Source organism: Myotis brandtii, unplaced genomic scaffold (genome assembly GCF_000412655.1).
Source record: "Myotis brandtii unplaced genomic scaffold, ASM41265v1 scaffold8, whole genome shotgun sequence".
In the NCBI taxonomy this organism is placed as follows: Eukaryota; Metazoa; Chordata; class Mammalia; order Chiroptera; family Vespertilionidae; genus Myotis; species Myotis brandtii.
Window position 1 is genome coordinate 6,943,271 of NW_005371219.1, and position 15,716 is coordinate 6,958,986.

A 15,716-nucleotide genomic window follows, 5' to 3' on the forward strand; every position below is an offset into this window, starting at 1 on the left:
CAGCGCCGGGGGCCGGGGGGCTCCGTAAAGGAAGCTCCGCGTTTGCGTGCTTGCGCCGCGGGTCTGGGTCTGAAGACCTAAGGGTGAAGCGAGTGCGGGGATCCCTTTCTCCGCTGGGGAGCAGGCGGAGCGGGGCTGTTGCCTCCGATGCCTGGGAATGGGGGGTGCCTCGTGGCGAGTTGGGGAGCCCCTCCCTCGGCTCCGATGTCGGCAGTTCTCGCCCATTGTGCCACCCAGATAATTATTCAACTATGCAGCATCCATTGCACCTTTCCCGTTTTTCTTCTCCCCTTGCTACAGCGTGCCCCCTAGCTTCGGTCCTCAGGCGCCTTCTCTTGCACTTGCTGATGATGAGCTGGAATAACGATGAACAGAGAGCACATCTGACCTGAACGCTCACAACCTGTCCTGTAGCCGATTGATTAGCTGATCCCCAGCTAGACGGGGTACTTTCATACGACTCGGGCTAGTCCTATCCTTGGGTTATATTTTCATTTTTTCCTTTGGTGTTAGATTCACGTATTAGCCAAGTCTTATTTCTGTCCGGTAATCGATGTAATTGATTTATTGGTTTTTCAACCCGTCTGATGTTCTTGAATTTAATTTGGATGGTAGGTAACTTTCACTTTTCTAATGGTTGATAGATAGCACTATATCATCTTCGCACATGCAGTTGCAGTCTTTGAACTCTCAGGAACAGCTTTTCTCATGCCCTAAGTTTCTAAGTTAGGAAAAGTATATTTATGTCGAATCTTTGAATAAAGTACATGGTATAAAATTTCTCAAGCATTCAATAAGAAAAGTTTTGGAATTCTTTATTTTCTAATCACAGAATAAATGATGCTTATCATAGTCTGCAGCTGAACGAAAGGAAGCATTTAATATTTAAGATGGAGTTGTAATTATGGTAACAACCTTTTCCTAATTTATCTAAATTTCATTTTTTGTTCATTTCTCTCTTTGCATTATCATGTATTGAATTACGTGCTACAGGATTTTTTCCTCGTTTTTCTAACTTACGTCTACAAGGATAGGTAGGCTCTAATTTTGCACGATCTAACTGAAAGGTGAATTATTTTTTGAAAATGGAAGAAACAACTTAGTTATTTGATACTATGTTAAACACTGTTTACATCTTATTATATTAAAATAAATGATTCCCTACCAAAAATAAGTGTTTTCTTTTTGTTTTCGTAATCCTCCCTTTCCAGCTTTTCTTGTTTGAGCTTGTTGCCATAACCCTCTAGATAAAATGGAATGCACATAGGCATTGCAGAGGCAGCTGCTTTAAGGTACAGTAATTGTTTTGTGGCACTTGAAAGTGGCGCACATATAATTTGATGGGGTAGGATCAGTTGCTTGCTTAGGAAGTGACCTTGCAGTTTACAAAATGGACACCTTTGTGCCTTGATTTCCTTATATGTAAATGGTGATAAAATACCCATTTATTCCACTACTAAGTAGAATGCATAAGTTCAGTAAAGATGTTTTCGTAATGCTTTTAAAGATTTAAAAAATGTTTTAACTGATGAATGATGAAAAATATTTCAGTGTAAAATTTCATGAAAAAATGTCAGTAGGATTTTTCTTGACATTTTAGAATGGTTGATTTACATTGCATTTTGCTTTGGAAGGGTATGGCTCTAAATTGAAGAATGTTTCTCATATATCAAGAGTTTTTAATAATTTAATAGGTATTATAGTTAATATCAGTATGTAATATCTAAATATAGGTATGGTTAGTATGGATGAAAAAAGTTATAGTACTTGGTAATAAGCAAGCAGAATATTGATTTAAGTTTGTGAAAAATAAAATCTCCAGAAAACATTAAGGCCTTTTTCATTAAAAACTTGTAGCTGACAAAATCCAAAATGCATAGTTGTGATCATTTGTAAAATATGCTGTGGAGCTACTTTATTACTCAGGTTTGTAAATAATTATATATTTAGAACTGAGCATTAAGTTCCTAACTTAAAATGGTCCCTGACAATGTATGACTATCGTATAATACTTTATTCATTTTGCTTTATTTTCAGAATAGTCGAAGGTGCCATTTCCAAATGCTTGATTTTCATTATCACAGTACATAGTAGCTTTTGATTTATTTTCATAGCAAAAACCACTATTAAAATATATTATTAGAGATCTACAAAAACAGTGCTTTTGGTTCCTTTGTGAGGCTACTTTATATAGATGAGACTATTCAGTGTCTTCAAAATTACTATTGTATTGGGTTATTTTTTTTGGAAAATTAATTTGGTTATATTTTTTAGTGTTTTTTAAAAATGACCAACTGAAATTCAGCTGTCATTATCACTTGGGTACATACAGTTAACTCAAGGTTTTTTTTTAAGCTTCTTGAGGACAGGAACTGATTTGATGTTTTTTATCATAAATCTAAAGTTGTTAATACAGTGTGTAGCAGGTTGTAGGGGCTCATTGTTTTTTGTTGTTGAACAGATTAAATGAATGAGTGAAGAATATCCATTGATTTAATGTACTGAGTAGAAATTTTAAAAATAGATTTCTCAAACAAATTTTAATTCATGAAACATAAACTTTATCTCAAGAGAAAAGAAAAATGTATTTTGAATTTCCACTTATCTGTTCAGATATAATTTATTTATCCATACATATTTGGAACTAGCTCTAGATATTGTATAATGTATACATTGTCAACTCTTTATATATGAAATGATAATATTTTTCTTCTTACCTATTATAGCTCTCTACATGAAAATATACACGAAAAGTTTTGTTTTTCCTAAATGAGTATAGAAATGTTTGATTTTTTTTTAAACTTCGGTTTTCCAGTGAAATATTAATAAAAAGGTGTATGTAGATTATATCCTGTGCTAAATGTTCAAAATACCTAACTTTAAAAATAAATGGTCCCTGAGGTGGAGCTTTGTATAAAATGGCACTTTTTCTGAAATGTGTTTTTAGCTTATCACATACAGTTTATAATTTTGAATCATTGTGTATTGGTACTTCCTAACTTAAAATGGGATTGATTATACCTTAAAACTTATAAAATGGTTTATAACTTGGAACTTACTTTCTCATAAACAGGAAACTTAGTGGTTACATGAATAAACAGCCCACCAAAATCCATAATATACCTTAATTAGAGAATTAGGCTAACTAATAATACTAGAGAATTAAAAAACTATAATAATTTGTACAAAAATAATATTGAACATATTGTGTACAGCAATACTTCTATAGAAAAGTCAATTCAGAATCTACCTCAAAATGCTAGGAATACATTTCTCTTGTGTTAGACTTGACAACATTATTAGGAACTTGATCTCTGATACCCACTGGACATGGAGAAGAGGGTCTTCTTTAGAAAGTGGTACAGCCTCACATCTGAAGCAGTAATCAGAGAATGGGAGAAATTGGAAGGAGCTAGGAACGTCTATGTAATGTTGGACCAGTCATTTTAGCTCTCAAGAAAGGTCTTTCATTTTTCTCAATTGTAAAATGAGGACGTTGAAGTAGATGACCTATGTGGGTCCTTTCAATTACAAATAAAATTCAAAGGCACTTAGAAGCTCATTATAACCTTCCCCCCCACTGAGGGTTCATTTTTTCCTTTCTAGTATTAATGCTTATATGCTTCCTGTTAGGGAGTTTTTTCTTTCTCGATCTACCTCTGAAAAGATTGTAGTCTTAATCTTTTTTTCAAATGCCTATGCTTGAAAGCTAGACTTTTTAGGTTTTTAAAGGAGAGTTTTTGTTATGGTGGTCAAAATTGATTTGTTGCTGTTACTAGGAATAGGGAAGTCCAAAGAATGGGTAAATTTTCTTTTTGGGGAGAATGGAGAGTCTTGGATGATGAATTTGATTTTGGATATGTTGAATTTGGGTTAATGAAACATTATTGTATTGCTCTCTGGCACACTCATAGCACAGGACTAAATATTTACAGGGATGTTAGGTTGTTTGTATAAGTAATTTAGAGGTGACAGTTCAAGATTCTGGAAAGAGATGGATTTATGCATAGAATAGAGTGTAGAAAAGAACTGGGATATAACAAAACTGTTGACTTCTGACTTAATAATTACAGAGTGTGAATTAAGGAGAGCCAGAAGAGAATGTCAAATGTGTGATCAGATATGATGTTTGTGTTGCATTCTGATTTGACTGTTCTGTTAGGACTAGGGTTTGAGGTCTAGGGCAGTTCTCCTTTGAAGAGGAATGTGAAATGCTAATGAGGTAGGAAGGGAGGCAAAGGTAGAAAAGTATGTTGATGGTTTTGAAAATAGAGGAGAATAAAAGGATTACAGGAATTTAATAAGGACAAATACATTTTATGAGAAATTGGATTGGTAGGATAGAATATTAGGTGTGAAGGGGACATTTTAGAGATGGAGTTCTTGGAGGTAGGACTTTTAGAGAGTGCACAGATACTTGATGTGCTTAGCAGAAGGGAAGAGGTTGCTCCTCCATCTTCAGGACCGTGGGAGCCCTCAGGACAGATGATTTGATTCTGAATTGATTTTTCTACAGAATTACTGTTGGACACAATATGTTCAATATTGTTTTTATACAAATTATTATCATTTTTTAATTATATGACCAACAAATCAATTCTGACCACTGTAGAAAGCCTTGCTCTACTCTACATGCGTCTAATTCTAACCCTCGGGTTGGCAGGCAGTATAGGCCACATCATTTGGGGTAGGAATATTGGTGAGAGAAAAGGGGTCATGCATTACTAGTGAGTGCTTAACTATAAGTGTATTCTCCTTCGTACTTGAAAAAATAAGTCTTTTTTATTATGATAGAGGCAGGGAACAGCTGTGTACCCCGTCAGGGTTAATATAATAAAAATCATTTTCATTGTCCGTCTAGTCATGGAATTAAATGAAATACAGCACGTCTCTTATATGTGTTTATAAAGGACTTCTTAGTTTCATTCATTAGCATTAAAAAGAAAATGTAAATTTCTTTTTTGTAATGTTACACTAAGTACAAAAAGATGACATTAATGACCTGTCATCAGTTGAACATGAATTTTAAAATATAGTAGGGATGGATTTTGGAGTTCTCCAACTAATTTTAAATTCATTGTATTTGCTTATTAAAAGCCTGTTATGTGAGAGGTCATGAAACTGCTGGTTAAAATAGTATTTTCTGTAATATCCTTATGGAGTCTTTTTTTAGGGTAAAGTGAGATAATTGCTATAAAAAGGCTTTTGAATTAAGTCTACATTAATATAAGATATTACTGTTACACTCTCATGGGACCAGAACCATAGTTAAGGCCCTGATTTACATTTTAATGAAATTATTTTAGTATTTTAATACTTCTAATGTATGTAATAAATTAGTAGAATAAAAAGTATTTGTTTTGGTATTTATCTATTTAAATTTATTATTTTTAGTTTTTAAGTTATCAGGAATATTGAACTTAAACTAAAGAAAGATGGTGATAGTCTATTGAAATTTTTCACTTATTTTTCTTTTTAAGTTTTTTGTTTCTATTTGAATCTGTTTTTTTATCTGCAGCTTCTTCCCCAAATAATGGCAGAGTTATCTATAATTGACTTTATTTGAGGATGAAGTGAACCCTTAAGTTAGATAGAGATGTATAATCTCACTTTAAGAACATTTAATATGAAGCCACTAATGAAGTGAATATGGATAAAAGTAATAAAAAAAGGCTCAAGCACTAAGTCTTAGAATACTCTAAGGGTTACAGGTTCAGAAGATAAGGAGGAGGTAGAAAGAAAGCCATGAGTTTGAGGTCTTCTAAAAGCCAAATTAAGGAAGTGATTTCAAGGAGTGAACAACTAACTGTCAGATGCCGTAAAGAGTGAGAGAAGAGGCCTGACAATTACTGGTATAGCAGATAACTGACCTTGGTAAGATGGTTTGGTATAGTGCTGAGAATGAAAGCCTGAATGGAACAGATTTAAGTGAGAATCCTGTGAGAGAAATCAGAGAACTCATTCAAGGACTTCTGCCATAAAGAAGAGCAGAGAAATCAGGGTGTGTGTTGGAGGTTTGGGGTAGATAGAGTGGGATGAAGAGGCTTGTTTTTGTTGTTCATGTTGTTTTGTGTTTTTAAGATGGATGAGATTATAGCATAAGTCTATGCTGATAGTAGTGATCTGATGGGGAAAGGGGGGGACAGATGGTGATGCAGAAGAAAGGATAATTAAATAGCATTTGGGAACTGGTTTGGAACTCTGGAGAAATTTTTGACTTCGACATAGGCAAATTACAAATGCCTAGTAACCCATCTCATCTACTATTTTATAGTTGTAGATTGTTTTTAGCGATAGGGATAGGAATTGATAAAGCCACATACAGTTTTCCATTGTGATAACTGCATTTATTTTCAAGTCAAGAATAGGATTGTAATATGTTGACAAAAGAGCAAATCTCATTGATCTACCCATTTCTCCAAACTTGCACTGTTTTAATTTATTGGTCTTCAAGATTTTTTTGCATACATATTCCTAGAAACATTTTTGAAAAACCAAACCATACCCTCTTGCACATTGAAGTTGATGTCTAATATTACTATCATAAATTTAAATCATGTATTTTTGGTAATAGCTGGTAGAAAATAAGCATTTTTAGCATAATAAGAATAATGGAATAAAAAGTTAATGCTATTTGATTAGATGGATTTTTGAGAACTTTATTGAACTATAATTGCCAAACAATAAATTGTTAGATAAGTTTTGACTTGTAGGTTCATTCTGAAACCATCATGACAAGATAATGAGCAACCTCCCCCCTTCATAGTCTTCCTTTGTATTCCCTGTATCCTACCTCTTTCTACTTTCACCAATCCCAATGTCCATTGTAGGCAACCACTAATCTACTTTCTGTCACTATAGGTTAGTTTGCATTTTCTAGAACTTTATAAATGGAATCATATAGTATGTACTCTTATTTGTTTGGCTTCTTTCACTCAGCATGGTGATTTTTAATTTACCCATGTTGATCCATATATCATTAGTTAATTTTATTGGTGAATACTATTCCAATCTATGAATACTGTTCCAGTGGATAACAATTTGTTATTCATTCATCTGTTGATGAACATTTGGGTGGTTTTTAGGTTTTGGCTATTTCAAATACAGCTGCTGTGAGCATTCATGTACAAGTCAATGTTTGGACATATACTTTCATTTTTCCTGAGTAAATACCTACAAGTAGAATAGTTGGGTCATACAGTAGGCATATGTTTAACTTTGTAAGAAAGTACTGAAGTGTTTTTCATAGTGGTCATGTCATTTTATATTTCTACAAGCAAGGTGTGAGTTCAATTGTTCTACCTCCTTGCTATTCTAATTTTAGCTATTATAGGTTTATAGTGGTATCTCATTGTGGCTTTAATTTGCATTTCCCTAAAGACTAATGAATGATGTCATTAGTCTTTTCTTTTGCCGTTTGTATATTTTCTTTTGTGAAGTATCAGTTCAAATCTTTAGCTATTATATATTGGGTTATTTTCTAATTGAATTTTAAGGGTTCTTTATTCTAGATATTTGTGCTTTATTATATGTGTGATTTGCAAATATTTTCTCTCAACCTGTGGATTGTCATTTCATTCCCTTAACAGTCTTCCAAAAAACAGTAGTTCTTAATTTTGTTGAATTCCAATTTAACATTTTTTTTCTTTTATGGATTGTGCTTTTGGTGTTATCTAAGAAATTTTCGCCTAACCAAAGGTCACAAAGATTTTCTGGGTTTTTTTTTTGTAGAAGTTTTATAGTTTTACATTCTGTGTTTAGGTATGTGAACCATTTGTATATGGTGTGAGGTAAGGATCAAAGTGTTATTTTTTAATATAGATATCCAATTATTGTAGCAATATAAAAAATTATTTCTTTATTAAATTGCCTTACACTTATGTCAACTTCTGGGCACTCACTTCTCTTCCATTGACTATTTGTCTCTTCACATCAATACTACACTATCTTGAATTATGTAGCTTTATAATAAATACTGAGGTCAGATAGTATAAATTCTCCAATATTGTTTTTCTTTTTCAAAAGGCTATGTATTTCTTCTTGAGTAAGTTTTAATAGTTGTGTCTTTAATGGTATTTATCCATTTCATTCATGTTTAATTTATTGGCGTAAGTTGTTTATAATATTCTCTGACTGTTCTTTTAATATCTCTAGAATCTATAGTGATATCACTCCTCTCATTCCAGATATTGCCAATTTGTATTACTTCCTCCTCCCTCCCCTCCCCATTAGCCTGGTTAGTGATTTAGCAGTTTCACTGATGTTCTCAAAGAACCAGCTTTTGATTTCATTGATTTTTTTTCCTCCATTATTTTTCTGTTTTCTATTCCATTGATTTCTGCTCTCATCTTTACTCTTTCATCTCTTGCTTATTTTGAGTTAAATTTGCTCTATTTTTTTCTATTGAAGTGAAAGTAGTTGAGGCCATTCATTTGAGATCTTTGTTCTTTTCTAATATAGACATTTTAGTGTTATATATTTCCCTCTATGTGCTGCTTTAGCTGCTTTCCTCAAATTTTGATTTTTTTTTCCAGTTTACTCAGTTCGAAATCTAATTTTTAAAAATTTATTCCTTGATTTGGGGCTATTTACAAAATATGTTTTCTAGTTCTTAGATATGTAAGAATTGTCCAGATATCTTTCTGTTATTTCTAATTATACTGTGGATAGAAAACATACATTGTGGGACTTGAATCCTTTTAAATTTATTCTGACTTGCTTTATGGCATAGAATAAGGACTTTCTTGGTAAACTTGAAAACATGTGTATGCTGATGTTTGGGGATGGGATGTTCTATAAAATTCAGTGAGGTCAAGTTGGTTGATAGTGTTCTTCAAGACCTCTATGTGCTTATTGATTTTCTGCCTCTTGGTTCAATTATTGAAGTAGAAATGGTGAAATTTCTGCCTATACCTGTGGACTTTCCTGGGGTTTTTTTTCTTGCAGTTTTACTTTTACTTTATTTTGAAGCTCTTTATAAAGTGCATAAACATTTTAGATTATTACATCTTTTTGATGAATTGACTCATTTATTATTATGAATGATGATCCTATTTATCTCTGCTTATATTCTTTCTCTAAAATCTACTTTGTCTAATTAGTTAATATAGTCATTCAGTCTTTTTCCCTTAGCATGATGTATCTTTTCCCATCCTTTTACTTTTAACCAATTTATGTCTAAAGCAGATTTTTTATAGGCAACATGTGGATGAGTCTCATTATTTTTCCCATTCTCGCAGTCTTCCTTTTAGTTGGCATGTTCAGATCCTTTATAATTAATGAGATTATTGATATGGTAGAGTTTAAACCTACCATTTTCCTACTTGTTTTCTTTTTTACCTTAATGTTCATCAGTTCCTTTTATTTCCTTTTTTGTCTTTTAGATTTAGTAGGGGTTTGTTTGTTTTTTTGGTCTTTTAAAAATTCTTTATTGTTTAAAGTATTACCTATGAATCCTTTTCCCCCCATTGATCACTCCCCACTTGTCCGTCCATGGGTTATGCTTATATGCATACATACAAGTCCTTTGGTTGATCTCTCCCCCCCTTCCTCCACTTCCCCCTGAGGTTGGATGGTCTGTTCGATGCTTCTATGTCTCTGGATTTATTTTAGTTCATCGGTTTATGTTGTTCATTATATTCCACGTATGAGTGAGATCATGTGATATTTCTTTTTCCGACTGGCTTATTTCGCTTAGCATAATGCTCTCCAGTTCCATCCATGCTGTTGCAAATGGTAAGAGTTCCTACTCTTTTACAGCAGCGTGTATTCCATTGTGTAGATGTACCACAGGTTTTTAATCCACTCATCTGCTGATGGGCACTTAAATGACCTAAATAGACCCCTTACGAAAGAGGACATATAAAAGGCCAAGAGACATATGAAAACAAGCTCAAAGTCACTAATCATCCCAGAGATGCAAATCAAAATGACGATGAGGTACCATCTCACACCTATCAGAATGGCTATCATCAACAAATCAACAAACAACAAGTGCTGGGGAGGATGTGGAGAAAAAGGAACCCTCGTGAACTGCTGGTGGGAATGCAGACTGGTGCAGCCACTGTGGGAAACAGTATGGAGTTTCCTCAAAAAATTGAAAATAGATCTCCCATTTGACCCAGTGATCCCACTGCTAGGAATATAGCCCAAGAAACCAGAAACACCAATCAGAAAGGATATATGCACCCCTATGTTCACAGCAGCACAATTTACCATAGCTAAGATTTGGAAACAGCCTAGTAGGTTTTTTTTTACGATTCCATTTTGTCTCCTTTGTTGGCTTAATAGCTGTAACTACTTGTGAAATTTTAGTGTTTGCTTTAGAGTATATAGCTATTTATTCTAATATTAATTCAAAAATTAATTTACCCAGCTTTCAGATTAAGGACTTAACATTTGCCACTTTGGGCTCATACTCATTTGGACATTGGAGTCATATCCACCTGGATTCAAATCCCAGCCATGCTATTTGTGTAGTGTAGGATTGCTTACACTTTCTATCTTACTCTTGTTTATAAAATGGAGTTAAACTCTTCATATTTTTTTTTTGTGAGATAGACAGCATTTAGATACCTAACAACACAGTAAGCACTATAGTTGGTACCTACTTGAAAAAATTATTTTATGAATATCTCTTATGGATTCTATCTTTATATCATTCTACTTCTCTAGCCAACCTAATTAAAACACTTATTACTTTTTTAGATTAGTTGATGGTCTGCTACTCTTCTGCCTTTCCCAGTTTGAATGAATCCTCCTGTCAAGTTAATCTTTTTTCTAATCATCAATCATATCACATCATTTTTCTATTTAAAACTATTTTCACCTGCTGCTCACTTTCAAGATTAAGGACAAATTCTTCATCCTGACAAGCAATGTAGCCTATTGTATCTGTCTTCAACTTGTTTTTCCATTCTTTATTTTCACTACTTTCCTACTTTTACTCTATATAGTTCAGTCAAACTGCATTTCTCTTTCCCATATATGTAATATAGTTTCCTGTATCTGACTTTGTTGTTGCTGTTTTATATGTCTGTGAAAAGTTTTGTATTTCTGAAAATTACCTTTTGTACCAGTGTTCACCTGTCACCATCCTTTGCATCTTTGAAGGCTCTCATCAAATATTACCTATTTCATGAAGTGTTTCCTGGTATTTAGCTGGTTGTGGTCTTTCCATTCATTATATTTCTACAATGAGACCTGTGCTTTTCTTATATCACTGGCCTTATTCTCTTTTGGGTTATACAGGGCCAAATTCCTTAATCTGTAGTTCTGAAGTCCAAAAGTCAAGTTAGTGGTTGCTTGCAGACACGGGCCGAGGGATGGATTCCAAAGGGGCACAGAAAACTAGGGGTGACTGTGGTGGTTTTACAGTGCTAAATTGTGTTAAAATTGTTTTAAAACTGATCAAACTTTAATGTGCAGTCTGTTAACTTCTGTTGCTGCTCAATGAATTACCACAAATAATAGCAGATTGAAACAACTATGAATTACCTCAGTTTTGTAGGTCAGGAATCTGGGTGGGCATGGCTGGTTTTCTGTTTAGGGTCGCACAAGGCTGAAATCAATGGATATGCTGGGCTGCATTCCTTTCTGGAGGCTTTGGGGGAAAATCAGCTCCCAAGCTCATTCAAGTTTGCAGAATCCAGTTCCTTGCATTTTTAGAATTGAAGTTACTGTTTTATTCCTAGCTGTCAGCCAAGAGTTGCTTTTAAGTTCCTAGAGGCCACTCTTAGGTCCTTTCCAAATGGCCCCTCCATCTTCAAGCCAGCAATGACATAGAGAATCATGAGTTGAATCTCTGACTTCCTCGTCTGTTTTCTCTGTAGAAACCACTCTGCTTTTAAAGGGCTCGTGTGATTAAACGCGTGCATATAATTGAGATCAGCCATATTATGTCTTCAAAATCTTTCCTAACACGTCATATAATTTTAGTAGCACTAGGGACTGGAGATCTGGGGGCCATCTTAGAATTCTGCCTATCACATGCAGTATATTGTGCTTCAGTTATACCTTAATAAAGTTTATACATATTTTTCTAAAAATAAAAAGACAAAAATAATGACAAATGATTGCAAAGGAATGATTGTGAGATGTAGATTTAATTTCCTCACTGATTTGATTTAGCATAGCATTTCTGTGTTCTAAGTCAGGGAATAGAATTAAAATAGTAATATACCTAGCACCTTTTCTATATTTGTATTTTCTTTCACCTGCAATGAGAGGCAACAGTAGAAAGGTGAGGATGTAATTAAGAATCAAAAAGAATAGAAAAGAGGTGATTTTGTGAGGTCCTTCATAAGTCCTTGACTCAAAAATTGTGATTAATAAATATTGTGGCTTAATGTGTATCTACAAATCTAAACTTAATATTTTAAAATTCCTATTTATTAAACTTATACAATAGATGAATTAGTGTAGCTGTGTATTTTATTGATCCTGCTATTTAGACCAAACTTGGAAGTCTTAAATTTACAGAATTCTTACATTACAGAATATAAGGAATACTGTTTCTATAGCATGGAAGAGGTTTTATCTACTCATCATTTACTTTCCAGACAGGATTAAATCAAGAATTACAAACTTAATCTTTTATTATAATTATTATGTAATGGCTACATGTTTTAAAAATTTAAAAAATGTGATAGACAAGACGCAACTTTAGAATAAAATGTGGTTTGTCTTGATTGTGTCGTCCCACTTGATCATGGTGTATTATCCTTTTAGTGTGCTGTTGAATTTTGTTTGATAGTATTTTGATGAGAATTTTTGCATCTATGTTCATCAGGCCTGTAGTTTTCTTGTATTGTCCTTATCTGGCTTTGGTGTCAGGGTTTGCTGGCTTCATAAAATGAGTTTGGGAATGTTCCCTCTTCTATTTTTTTAAAATATATTTCATTGATTTTTTTACAGAGAGGAAGGGAGAGGGATAGAGAGTTAGAAACATCAATGAGAGAGAAACATCGATCAGCTGTCTCCTGCACACCCCCCACTGGGGATATGCCCACAACCAAGGTACATGCCCTTGACCGGAATTGAACCTGGGACCCTTGAGTCCGCAGGCTGACGATCTCTATCCACTGAGCCAAACTGAGCCAAACTGGTTAGGGCTTCCATTTTTTTTAAAGAAGAGTTTGAGAAAGATTGGTTTTCTTATTTAAATGTTTAGTAAAGAGTTTGAGAAGAATTGGTATTAATTCTTCTTTGGAAGTTAATAGAACTTATCAGTGAAAGTCTGGTCCTGGGATTTTCTTTATAATTAAATAGTTGCTTTAGAAAGGTATGTGTGTATATATGTCCTCTGTACTCAGTAACCTAAAGAAAATTTCTTTTTGCCTCCTTACAGTTTATTGTCTTGTTCTTTTTTCCCTTATCAATCAACTATTGAACATCCTCTGTTGTTTAGATCTTGGAAACACAAGCTGAGTAAAGCAAGATTTTTGCCCTCTAGGAGCTCTCGTTTGAACATAAACATACAATACAAAAGAGTGTAATTGTTAGTATATAGGTAGATGCATATATAGGTCAAGGTCTTCTACAAAGAATAGATGGTTACATCTGCCTAGGAGATTCAGTAATGCTTCAGAAAAGAGGTAATACTTGAGTCTAGTCTTGAACAATTAAGTATTCTCTGTGAGGATAAGAAAGGGAAAGGCATGCTAGAAGAACACCATGAGAAAAGGCATGACTGTAAAACAGCAAGGTATGTTCAGAGTGATTTGAGTAAGGCAGAAGGAGTGTAGGGAGAAATGCGCCAGGAGACATACGGAGGGGCTAAATTCTGGAGAACTGGGTATAGCCTCAGAGCAAGGAGTCATTGAAGGTTTTTTTTTGTTGTTGAGTGAAGCTGACTGTCAATAAGCATCTATATCAATAAAGTTATAAAGAGAGCAGCATATTAAACCCACTGAAAGCAGAAGGAAAGAAATAATAAACCATTAGTAATGAAGTAGCAAGCAACGTACAGTAATGAAATTCAGTAAAGCCAAAAATTGGTTCTCTAAAAAGACTAATAAAAGTGATGACCCCTTTTTCATAAAGGAAAATAGAGGATGCATAATTAATCAGTATAATAAATGAAATCAATGTAATAAATGAAAAAATACTTTATAACTTTATAATCCTAGGAAAATTATAAGAATTTGATGTCAATTAATCTAAAACTTCAGCTTAGCAAAAATTAATTAAAAAAATAGAGAATCACAAAAAGTCTATGACAGAGAAAATTCATAATATTAAACCTTCCCACAAAGAAAACTTGAGGCTAAATTGTTTCATAAGTGAACTATACCATACATTTAAGAAAAAAATAATGCATTTCTTATACAAATTACTCCAAAGAATAGTGAAAGGGAACATATTCCAGCTTATTTTATTAGGCCAGCATAACCTTACTATAAAGCAAACTAAAAAACTTCTCAAGGACATTACACGAAAGGAAAATAATGGAGCAATTTCTCTCATGAATATAAATGCAAAATTTACAACATAGTAACAAACCAAATCCAGTTGTAAATAAAAAAGATATAATCTCCCTATTTTGAGGTCAGCTGATTAAACGTAATTATATCTGCTACCTTAATTTCCCTTTGCCCTGTAATATATTCACAGATTCTGGGGACTGGAAAGTGGATAGCTTTGGAGGGCCATTATTCTGCCTATCACATCCATCTCAACCAAACTGGGTTTATTCCAAGGATGCAAAGTTGTTTAACATAAAAGAAAACACACCAATGTAGTTTATCACATGATCCTCATAATAGATATAGGAAAAACATTTGATAAAATCAACATTCATGATAAAACAAAGTCTGAGCAAACTAGAAATATATAGGAACGTCCTTAATCTGTTAAAAGATGTCTACACAACAAAGCAACACAAAACGTGATAGCAGACATTTTGTGAAATGTTGAAGGCTTTTTCTTTGGTTTAGGAAAAAGACAAGAATGCTTGTTATCATTACCTCTATTTCACATTGTTAAAGGTTCCAGCTAGTAATGAAGAAGAAATGAAACAGATTGGAAAGGAGGAAATAATCATTATTCAAATATGATAGATTATATATATTTTAAAAATCCAAAATACTTACAGATAGGTTAGTAGAGATTAGGAAAGTATCTGGATATAAGGTCTGTTCAAAAATCAATTTTATATATATATATAGAACAGATCCAGAGACAAATGGCAGGGGAGTTTCCAGCATTGTAAAAAAAAATCACATATATACCAGCAGATCTAATAAAGGATGTATAAGACTTCTATTCTTAAAACTATAAAACATTAAGAGACATTTTTAAATACCTGAAATAATTAGGAAGATAATATATTCATGAATAGGAAGATAGTGTTGTATAGATATCAGTACTCCCTAATATGATTTATAGATTTAGTACAATTCCAATAAAATTCCCAATGGGGTGTGTGTGTGTGTGTGTGTGTGTGTATAATTTGATAATCTGACTCTAAAATTAAATAATAAAATAATAAAATTCACATGGAAATACAAAGGGCCAAGAATAAACGCATTTTTTAAGAACAAGGTAAGAGAGCTTGCCCCATTGGATATCAAAACTTATTCTGAAGCTCCTTTAAGATAGTGTGTCATTAGCCCTGGCCAGTATGGCTCAGTTGATTGGGCATCATCCCATACTGAAAGGTTGCTGGTTTGATTTCTGGTCAGGGCACATGCGCTAGTTGTGGGCTCAGTCCCTTT

At 33.5% G+C, this 15,716-nt stretch overlaps 1 protein-coding gene across 5 annotated transcripts in view; it reads left to right on the forward strand.

The window, feature by feature from the left end:
- WASF1 (WAS protein family, member 1) overlaps nt 1–15,716 on the forward strand; it is a 36,308-nt gene that overhangs the window by 408 nt on the left and 20,184 nt on the right. The window contains exon 1 of one of the 5 annotated variants that reach the window (XM_014531326.1): nt 454–478. The exons of the other annotated variants lie outside the window; for them this stretch is intronic. The gene's annotated coding sequence lies outside the window, so the exon portion shown is untranslated. Of the gene's footprint in view, nt 1–453; nt 479–15,716 lie in introns of those variants that run through there. 5 annotated transcript variants of the gene reach the window in all.